This window comes from Rattus rattus, chromosome 4 (genome assembly GCF_011064425.1).
Source record: "Rattus rattus isolate New Zealand chromosome 4, Rrattus_CSIRO_v1, whole genome shotgun sequence".
Taxonomy (NCBI): Eukaryota; Metazoa; Chordata; class Mammalia; order Rodentia; family Muridae; genus Rattus; species Rattus rattus.
In genome coordinates this window covers 17,346,521-17,357,739 of record NC_046157.1, presented here as the reverse complement: position 1 = coordinate 17,357,739, position 11,219 = coordinate 17,346,521, and positions in this window count along the sequence as shown.

Sequence of the window (11,219 nt, the reverse complement as noted above, 5' to 3'; positions counted from 1 at the left end):
GCAGACTTCCTGCTTCATAGACCCATGACACAACAATTGTCCGCGGGCCATGGCTGCAGCTGAGCTTGCTTACCCAGTGCGCTGGCTGGTCTCATGTCAACGTCACACAAGCTGGAGTTCTGCATGGAGGGAACGTCAAGTGGGAAAACGCCTCCCTAAGATCCTGCTGTAGGGAACTGTTTTAGTGATGGATTGGGGAGCACACGCCTCCAGGGCCTCTGCGTCAGCTCCGGCCTCCGAGTTCCTGTCCTGTTTGAATTCTTGTCTTGCCTTCCTTCATTGATGGACTACAACGTGGACATGTAAGGGACAGGAATAGTTTCCTCTCCAACTTGCTTTTTGGTCACTGTGTTCATCATCTCATTAAAAACCCTCCGATATGCCCAGCATACACAGCAGTCCAGATTACACCCTCAGCCAGCAAGAAAGTGTTCCCTGCTTTAAGCCTTTAAGGATGATTTATTGCCCACGCAGCAACAAAATGCATGTCTCTACCATGGGGCCATGATGCTCTTTGGATGCTGTGACCGATTCTCTAGATCTGCTGAGGTAGACCTTATGGACAAGGAGAGGCTGTGAAGAGGTATGAGCAAAATTTTAAAAGGAGGCTCAGGGCATAGGTGTGATGGTAGATGCCTTTAATTCAAGCACTGGGGAGGCATAAGCAGACCGATCTCTGTGAGGGAAAAGCAACATCCAGTGCCTAAGTGGGAGTATGAAGCATGTTGTAGAAAGATTTCTAAAGGGCTCTCCCTGGGCTTTGGTGTCACTCCGTGGTGGATGCTGGATACTTGCTTGCCTAGCATGTGTGAAGCCCTGGGCTCAATCTGGAGCATAGATAGAGAGATAGAGAGATAGACAGACAGACAAGATGATAGATAGATGATGGATGGATGATTGATTGATATAAATGATAGACAGATGATAGATATATAGATAATAGACAGACAGACAGATAGATAGACAATAGACAGAGTGGCCAAGCATTGTGACACATGTCTGTAACCTTAGTTCCTGGAAGGCTAAGGCATAGGAATTGCTAGCCCAAGGCAAGCCCAGGATTGATGTCAAAGCATTGCCTCAAAAAAAAAGGGGTTGGGGATTTAGCTCAGTGGTAGAGCGCTTGCCTAGGAAGCACAAGGTCCTGGGAACCAAAAAAAAAAAAAAAAAGAAGAAGAAGAAGAAGAAGTAAATAAAAAGAACAGTGAACTCCTACACACTCATTTTCTGAGGAAGCTATAATGTGCTCTATCAAAATGACATTGTAATCCAAGAGAGAAGAAATAGGATCTAAGCACCAAAAACTGACAAAACATGGAGCATTTTGAAGCTGGATAGGGTGGAAAAGGCCACTGTGGCCGAGGCTGAGGCCTGGCTAGCACCAGCCCAGACCAAAGCAAGCCAGAGGGAGGGTTCTGGAACACATCTGCTCAGGAAGATGGAATCTAAGAACTTAAATGTTTTGATTGTGCTTATACAAACAGAAGAGGAGGTGGGCTTGAATTAGTAACAGACACCAGAGCACTAATAAACAAGAAAATAAGACAATTATTAACTATAGGAAAGCGAAAAGCACCATGTAGAAGAAAGTCATTCCTTCCAGTATATTCTAGAGCAGTGCTTCTCAACCTTCCTATTGTTGCAACCCTTTAATACACTTTTCATGTTGTGTTGACCCCAACTATACATTTATTCTGTTGCTACTTTATAACTGTAATTTTGCCTCTGTTATGATATGTAATGTAAATATTTGTGTTTTCCAATGGTTGTAGGCGACCCTTGTGAAGGGGTCAGTTGACCTTCCCAAAGGGGTCATGACCCAAGGTTGAAAACCACTGCTCTAAAGCATAAACAGTGAACAGTAAACTTATCTAAGCAAAATTATAAAATAACTAAGCAAATTTATAAAATAAGATAGACCGAGCAGAAACAGGAAGTGTTCTGTCTAGTGGGGACAGAGAAAGGCAAAAGGAGCCAGATCCAGCCACCCACAGCAAAAAGTCAACTGATAAAAGTCCGGTTCTCACCACCTACATTGGGTGGCTCCCAACCTCCTGTAACTTCAGTTCCTGGGGACCCAATACATTCTTCTGGCCTTTAGAAGCACATACACACCTGCCAGTGCTTTTCGGGAACACACACACACACACACACACACACACACACACACACACACACGCACACACACACAAATAAATCAAAACCTATCATAATTTCTACATCTACAAGTGTGCAATAAACACAGGCTGTTACAATCCCGACTTTGTGACTCCTTATCAGTCAGGTTGCTGCTTTTGCAGGTGGGCGGTGATGCATTAGGGCATCTAATTGCAAATGATGAAGACATAGCTGGTGAAAAGGAAGTTGGAAGTGCCATGTCACAAAGAACCAAAAGTCACATGGTTTGATCCAGATGTGCAGGTAGAACCAGAAGGATACTTCTGTCTTCATCTCCTAGTGAACTCCTGCTCAGACAGTGTGGTGGTTTGAATACGCTTGGCCCAGGCAGTGGTACTTGCTGGAATAGATATGGCCCCATTTGGGGGAAGTGTGTCACTGGAGGAGTGGGCTTTGAGACTCTCCTTTTAGCTACCTGGAAGATCCTGCTTGTCTTTGGGACAAGATGTAGACCTCTCAGTTCCTCCTGCACCACGCCTGCCTGGATGCTGCCATGCTCCCACCTCGATGATAATGGACTGAACCTTTGGACCTGTAAGCCAGCCCCAATTAAAAGTTGTCCTTGAGCTATGATGTCTAAAATGGCTTGAGTCAGAGCTGACCACTGTACTTGTGTCTGAGCTCACTGTAGTTTTTGTGGTTTTAGTTTTTTTATATGCTGACAGGAAAGATGTTCGGGGTTGTAGTCTTAGCCCTGAATTCTGAGCTAAGGCCCTGATCTTAGGGTGTGCACTCAATAAACTATCCCTGTCTCAGATTATTATGTGGTTTGTGGGCAACTCCTTTTTCAATAAACAGTTTAAACACACACACACACACACACACACACACACACACACATAAATGTTGTCCTTATAAGAGTTGCCTTGGTCATGGTGTCTGTTCACAGCAGTAAAACCCTAACTAAGGCAGACAGGGTCTATTCACTACAGCCTTCTGACAGCTTTAGGCTCCCGCTCTGTAGTGTAGTGATTGATAACCTATGGAAGAATTGTCTACCTGATAGATGCAGAAAATGCCTCTATGGACAAAGGTAAATCTGGTTTGGATCTCAAGACTATTTATCAACAGATTGTTACAACCAAAGGGAACCAAACACTACAGCTATAATGGGCTAGCTCTGAGTCATGTGCCCATCCTGAAACCATGGAGCCATTCTCTCCCGAACATTACACAATTAACCTGTTCCACTGATTCACAAAAGCTACTCTGGCTGGGCTTAGTGGGCCCATGCCTTTAATCCCAACACTTAGAAGCAGAGACAGGCAAATCTCTGTGAGTTCAAAGCCAGGCTGGTCTACATAGCAAGTTCCAGGATATCCAGGGACACACAGGAGATCCTGTCTCCAAAACAACAAAACAAAGAGGCTACTCAGAACTTAAATATGTCCCACCTTGCCCTGCCTTCCCTTTCCAGTGAAGTGCCTTCCCCTCTCTGCCCCGGCCATCCCTTATACTACAGTTTAGACATCTCGCTTTCTTGCCTAGAGTCCCAGATGTGTGGCACCCAGGGCTGAACCAAGCTCCAGATGTGGCCTGTTTAGCCCAGAGGCCCATGAGATACTGTTTTTTCCCCTATGGGCTGTCCTATCAGGCTCTGTCCTTTCAGTAACTATAGGGTGTCCTGTTCAGTGCTCAGGCGGTGACGTTGTTAGGTGAGCTGTCTTCAGAATGAAAAGTCTTCCCCCTGCCCTTAAGTAAAGAACTTTGCCCTCGTTCAGACACAACTTTCCAAGTTCAGTCCACTTTTGCAGTTCAAGGTGTTTTTGCATAGATCCTAGCTTCATTACTAACCTCTCTGGGTTTTGCGTAATCCACTCATTTGGGTGACGGGCTTTATTATTATCCAAAAGAATAATAAAATACATTAGGGTCAAAGATAAAATCCTCTGGCCCATTACCGGTGCACATGACACATTGACAGTAATTACTGCTTCTGGCTTTGATTGCCCAAGCACCTATGAAGCAACTCAGCCAAATTAGCTTTCCTGAGTCATCAAATGCTTCCCCACAAAGCGCGTGGTCTCAGACAACAAGAATCCATTCTCTCATAGTGTTGGAAGCTAGAAGTCCTAAGTCAAGGAGTTAGCAGGGCTGTTGGCAGGGTGCTCTACACATCCTTCTAGCTGCGGGCTGCTGGCCATCCCTGGTTCACAACCTCATCCCTGCCTCCAGCCGCACACAGCTCTGGTTTCCTTGCGTCCCTGTGGGTTTTGTTGTTGTTCGGTTTTTTTGCTTGTTTATTTGTTTTGCGTTGTTGTTGTTGTTGTTGTTATTGTTGTTGTTGCTGTTGTTGTTTGGCTTTGACTTTTTTTTTTAAATATTTTATTTATTTAGTATATATAGGTACATTGTAGCTGTCTTCAGATACACCAGAATCTGTTATAGATGGTTGTGAGCCACCATGTGGTTGCTGGGAATTGAACTCAGGACCTCTGGAAGAGCAGTCAGTGCTCTTAACCGCTGAGCCATCTCTCCAGCCCGGCTTTGACTTTTTGAGACAGGGTTTCTCTGTGTAGTCCTGGCTGTCCTGGAACTCACTCTGTAAGAACAAGCTGGCCTCAAACTCAGAGATCCACCTACCTCTGCCTCCTGAGAGCTGGAATTAAAGGCTTGCACCCGCTAGTGTTGTTTTGTCTTGTAACTTGAAGAATTACCCTCATCATATTGTCTGTGGAATTATCTTGATTGATGAAGGACATGGGAAGACCCAGCCCACTATGGGCGATGTTGTCCCCAGGCAGGTGATCCTAGGTAGTATAAGAAAGCAGGCTGAGCAAGCCAGGAGAAGCAAGCCAGTAGACAGCACCCTCCATGACCTCTGCATCAGCTCCTGCCTCTAGGTTTCTGCCTTGAGTTTCTGTCTTTTCTTTCCCAATGAACTATAAACTGTAAGAGGAAATACATTGTTCCTTCCCCCAGTTGCTTTTAAAAAACAAAAACAAGGATATTATATATTGAGTTTGGAAGTTCACTTTACTCCAGCGTGTGTTCTTTTTGTTCCTAAATAAAGTCAAGCACGTGGGGACCTTAGCGTGTATTTTCAAGGCACCCGCAGTCTTCATCCCCGTCTTCCTGTGACTTGGGCTCTGAAGAGCATCTGTCATTCCAACTCAGGTGGCCGTGTTGCTCCTCTAGCTGTGTGACAAGCATCTATCTCGTGCACTGGGGAATGCTAAAGTGCCCCCAGGAGCCTATGAGATGGCCTTCTCCCTCCCAGCTCTGCAGAGCATCTGATAGGGTCTGCAGCAAACTGCCCTGCTTGCAGTGGGGATGGGGGAGACCAAGGAGAATAGGGGCAGAAAGGAGACCAAGGTCGCCATGTCTAAGAGCTTGCCAGACCATGTGACTTTGGACTAGCTTACTCAGCTGCTTCCTGCTCCCAATCCCCCACTTCCCAATATCACCTCCCTGTCTCTCTTAGAGTCTCTATAGACCAGTCTGGCCTCTAACTCAGAGATCCGTCTGTTTTTGCCTCCTGAAGGCTGAGATCAAAGGTGTGCACCAAGGCCTTCAATCACTCTCCGGCGGGCAGTGGGTGTGGATGATCAAATGTGCTGTCTTTACTGAGATTATAATATTACACTGTGAGGTAGGGCTGCTGTAGGACCCTCTTGTAGACAGACACTTTGAGGGTTGTAGGACCTAAATCCTGGTGTTTTGGGGAAGGTTTGCTTATTGTTTACTTTTGAAGGCTCAAACCCAAGGTCTTGTGAACTATAAATATCTGCTCTACCACTGAGCCACACGTGCAACCCCTGACAGTCATATATATATATATATATATATATATATATATATATATATATATATATATTTAATTCTTTTAAAGTCCCTCCTGTCACTATTTTTTTCTGTGCTTAGTTTATTCAGAAGGTAACCGAAAAGCAGAAAGTTAAATCTTTCCCTCTAAGCAGTAGAACCCACCACGCCCTATCCCACTCCTTCTCAAAGCTCTAAGACTTAGATTCTTAAAAACAAATTCAATATCCATTGGAATGGGGGAACCTTCGGTTCAGTCTAGGATTGATTTTTTTAGGGGGCACGGGGGAGTTTAGAGACAGAGTTTCTCTTTGTAGGCTGTTGTGTTTTATAAAAAAGAAAGAACCAGGATATGTTTGGTAGAGGCATGGTATGGTGGAGGGGAAGGGGATGCCTCTGTGAGCCCATGCTGAGGCATCCCTTCCCCCTGGGGTACCAGTCATAAAAACGGATATTGTATGGGATAGAGTTTATTTAGGGCATGGGGAGGGGAGTTGAAGTGAGAGAGAAGAAGCTGGCCAGGAACAAGTGGAGAGAGAGAGGAAGGAGAGTGAGGGGTGAAGGGACAGAGAGGGAGGAGAGTAAGAGAGTGAGGAGGGGGCAAACAGTTTCTTTTACAGTAAGTCAGGCACACCTGACTGTTACCAGGTAACCGTGGGGCGGAGCCTAGAAGGAATGCTAACACTGGCTGTCCTGAAACTCACTCTGTAGATCAGACTCAAATTCATAGAGATCACCTGCCCCTCTCTCTCTCTCTCTCTCTCTCTCTCTCTCTCTCTCTCTCTCTCTCTCTCTCTCTCTGCCCTGTCTCTCTCTCTCCTCTCTCTCCCTCTCTCCCTCTCTCTTCCTCTCTCTCTCTCTCTCTCCCTCTGCCTCTCTGCCTCTCTCTCTCCCTCTCTCTCCTCTCCTCTCTCTCTCTGCCTCTCTGCCTCTCTCTCCCTCTGCCTCTGTTGGAATTGAAGACAGGAATTTCATTTTCATTCTAATTGAAAAATACTTGTTTAAGAAGTCTCTCATACTGACTTCACCAAGAGTAGGATAATAACTTAGGTTTGATTTTTATCCTGACTGACTCCATTTTGATTTTGTTTGCTCTGTTGGTTTGATGTGTATGCTTTGACCTTAGAAGAATATAGACCTTTCTACTCCCTTATTTACACGTAAGCGTACACAAAGCATGTGAGTGCTTTCACTTAACCGGTATCATGCAACACATGTGGTTTGTTTTGCTTTTAATGCTCCGTCCCCTAACATCAAACATTTAGTTTGCCTGTTTGTTCACACATCACACCACCGAATGGGCCATGTACTTATGCGTCCCTTGTCAGTGATCTGAACCCCAGCCCCTCCTCACATGACCCTCAGAGAGAGGCACAGCTGAGGAGTCCCTGCAGCTTCCAGGAAGCCTCCTGGGTTGGCACACTCACAAATAAGGGAGTTCTCACTTTGAAGCTGGGCCACCCACAGACCCTCACAGTTTGGATTCAAGATCAAGGACTCCTCCACCCGCCCAAAGCCTGAGGGGCAGGAAGGACCCAGCAGAGCCCAGGACATTGCTGAGATCATGGTTCCGCCCTGCTGGGTAAGCTCTACTCAGTTCTGCTGGCCAGGGGGTCTACCAGTAATAGAAGATAAAACGAGAAGTAAGATAAACACGGTGAGAAGGCTCGGAATAAAGAGCTGCAGTAGAACAAAGGGGGCAGCTACAGATACAAATATATAAAGAGATTAAGCCCTTGGAGCCAAGCCTTGATCTAAAATTAGGACTCTTCAGGAACAAGGTCTAAAGCTGGAGGTAGGGACAGTCCTCCAGGAGAGTGGTCCCTCCTCCCAAGGTTCCTTCTTCCTGCTTGAGGGCTAGGGCTCTTGAGCTACGGTTCCTGTTAGGAACCCCTCAGTGGGCTCTTAGAGATTGGAATTTGGCTACACAGTCAAATCCTAAGAGAAAAATCACTTCACTAGTTAGGGAGAATGGCCTTAACACTGCACATCTGGGCTGGGCTTCTCTGGGCTGTAAACCTCCCTACCACGCACTGATACTACGTTACTAGTTATTTTCTACCCGGCTTGTAAGCTAATTCATTTAGTATTCAGGAAACAGCATCACACTTAGAAACTCTTTGTGGCCTTCCTCATTTCCTAAGAATCTGAACTATACATCAGGGTCACTGAAAAATTTGAGCTGATTAAAAGTCTGTTAGTATCTATTGCTAAACAGTTTCTTAAGCCACTGTCTCAACATGTTTTTAAAAAGTTTATAACACACACATATGTGCATACAGTGCATATAAATGTGTATATGTATATATGTATATATACACATATATACATACATATACATACATACATACATGGGGGCTGCAAACACATTTTAGTATGTTTGATATGATGTGGCAGAGGCACCCCAGATAAAGTATCTCTTGTGCTGCAGAAGGAACATTAGAAGAAAGACCACCTTGGGGAGTCACACAGGAAAAGCTCCTGCTATGCAGATGAACCAGTCTGCAGGATTCTCAGAAGTTCACTGATCATGCTTACAGGGAAGGAAAGGTCCCCTTGCTGTAAAACCACTTGTGTGGTCACAGGGCAGTTATCAGCTCGCAGTGAGTGCACGTGTTGTTAGAGACTGACCCAGGCTCGGGGCACACTCAGCAAGTGCTCACCGTGCTCAGCAAGTGCTCACCGTGCTCAGCAAGTACTCACGGTGCTCAGCAAGTACTCACCATGCTCAGCAAGTGCTCACCGTGCTCAGCAAGTGCTCACCATGCTCAGCAAATGCTCACCATGCTCAGCAAATGCTCACCATGCTCAGCAAGTGCTCACCGTGCTCACTGTGCTCACCGTGCTCAGCAAGTGCTCACCCACACGTAACTCCTTAGTGTTTCAGATCCTTTTCAAATTGCCTTTCAAAGATGCACTCTGGTATGTTTGTAGGTGGGGTACCCCTCCCTGTTCCTTTCTCTGATCCATGGGTGCTGACCTGGCAGACCACAGCTATCAGAGAACTGGGCCTTGTGGGGTGGCAGAGGTTTTTGACACCCCAGCAAAAAGCCTTAATTACTCCACTGCCCTGATAGTCCAGCAAGGCTTCCTCAGACAGCGAGAAGGGAAGCCAGGAAAGCTTTTAGAACTGTTGTGGGCCATATCAGGAGACTGGAGAGTCACATGGGGGGAATTTAGGGCCACAGTTTTTGGTACATATTGGGGGCAGCTCCCTGCAACCTCAGGGTTACTCTGGCTACATAACCTGGATACTGGTCAGGCAGGTGAGAGCTCCGTGAAGTAAGCTCCCCACAGGAAAGAGGCCACTGCCTTACTCACTGCAAAAACCACCACCCGCCCCAATCTCTATTTGACCTGCCCATGTTTTTAGGGGTCTCTCAGTAGCAAAGCTACAAGAGCCCCTGACCTAGAGGAAGGGACACCTGTCTCCGCTCCTCCTCTGGGGAAGGTTTGAAGGCACTCCCCATGGGTCAACAGCTCTGCAGCCCAGTGCAGTGTTGCCTCAGGAGCGAGCCTGAGGAGAAGAGGGCACAAGATCCCCACAAATACCAAGTACTCTGGCCAACCCTGCTCTACTAGAGGAGGTGGGGCCAGGGCAAGTATCCCAAAAATAGCCATCTGGGAGCCTGGGAGCCTGGAAGCCCTGCCTCTGAGGTCAGATTTGGAACTGAGAATCCCAGAGAGACTCTGTTCTCATACTCTCCATGGAATGTCCTCTCGGGCAAGCCATCTGGACACTCTGGGAAGAAGGTACAGGCTCGCTGTGTACAGGGAGGTCCCTGTGGTAAGTTCTTCTGCTCTCAAAGTATTTGTAGATTAAGAGCCCCGGTTGGCATGAGCAGCCAGAAGCGGGCAGAAGCGAAGCAAGGCTCTGGACTTTAACTCTGCAGCTCCTCATCCGTCGAGCATAAAAACCAACAGGTAAGAGGAGACGCGGAGCACACATGTGTCACGTATGTATGGTGTGTGTGCTGCACAATAAAGGCTGTGTGTGGCATGTGTTGTACTTTTAAAGTATGTTGTGATGCCTGTTGCGTGTGGTATATGTGTGTTCTATTATCGGTGAAACCAAGATTACCTTTTTATGTGTTATTATTCTCCATAAAAGAATTTAGAGCCGGGCGTGGTGGTGCACACCTTTAATCCCAACACTAGAGAGGCAGAGGCAGGCAGATCTCTGGGTTTGAGAGCAGCTGGGCTAAATAGTGAGGCACTGCCTAGGAACAAATTCATTAATTAAGAAAATTTAGACGAAGACTTAAGAGGAAGCTTGCAGACAATTTTTATCGGCATTTAAGGGAAAAACAACAGACCAGGCAAGCTAGAAATCTCAGTGGCTGCTGCAAACAGGAAAATGGATAAGAGGTAAAGTCCTGTGCAGTAGAGATAGGCAAACGGATACGCATGAAGAAAGAAGAGTATCAGAGAAAGAGGGGGAAGACCCCAGAGCATTGGGCAAAGGGAGCTAAGGGTTTTTTTTGTTGTTGTTGTTTTGTGTTGTGTTTTTTTGGGGGGGAGGGGAGATAGAATAAAAGAAAAGTTACACTTTTCTTAGTTATTTAAAATAGTGGGCAGACTTAACCAAGCTGAGGCAGGGGCTCAACTGTATTGAAGGCAGGACTTCCAAGAAGGAAAGCACACTATCTCATTAAGGGAATAATTATTCCTCCCATCTTGGCGTGGCCTCTGTGAATTGGCCTTCCTGCATGGGGGTCTTTTAGCTAAGTGATTGACAGGCCCAACTAGATTAACTCTTAAGAAAGGAGACAATCCTACAGACTGCTCTAATCTTCCAAGCAGAGCAAGCAAGGTCATGTCTCCACCCAAGGCCGGAGGTATCTTTTATGCATCTAGTGAGTGTCTTGTGCCGTGTTTTCTGTGTGTGCATGCGTCTGGGGCATCTGTGTGCTATTCGTTGGCCTGGCGATGGTCGCTGGGTCAGTGTGCCTGGGTAGAAGGTGGTTTTTCTTAGAGGGAACTGAGCAAAGGAAATAGGAAGTTGAGGTCAGACTAGAGGACAAAACTGAAAAAAACGGGGCAATCTGTGGGTGAAGTGGAAGTAGAAGGAAATAAACGGTCTAAGTGAGGGCAGGAGGAGAAGGCCAGCCTCCTCTCGGCCTAAGGCCGTCCACCCCCTCCTATGGAGTGAAAGCAGAAGCAAGGGCTTGTCACTGGGATTGAGCACCGTTGTGACCAACAGAAGATCTGACTGCAGGTGCTAAGGCCGCTTATTTTAATATAGACAGTGCTCCTCTTGCTTCTGGGCAGCAGGTGGA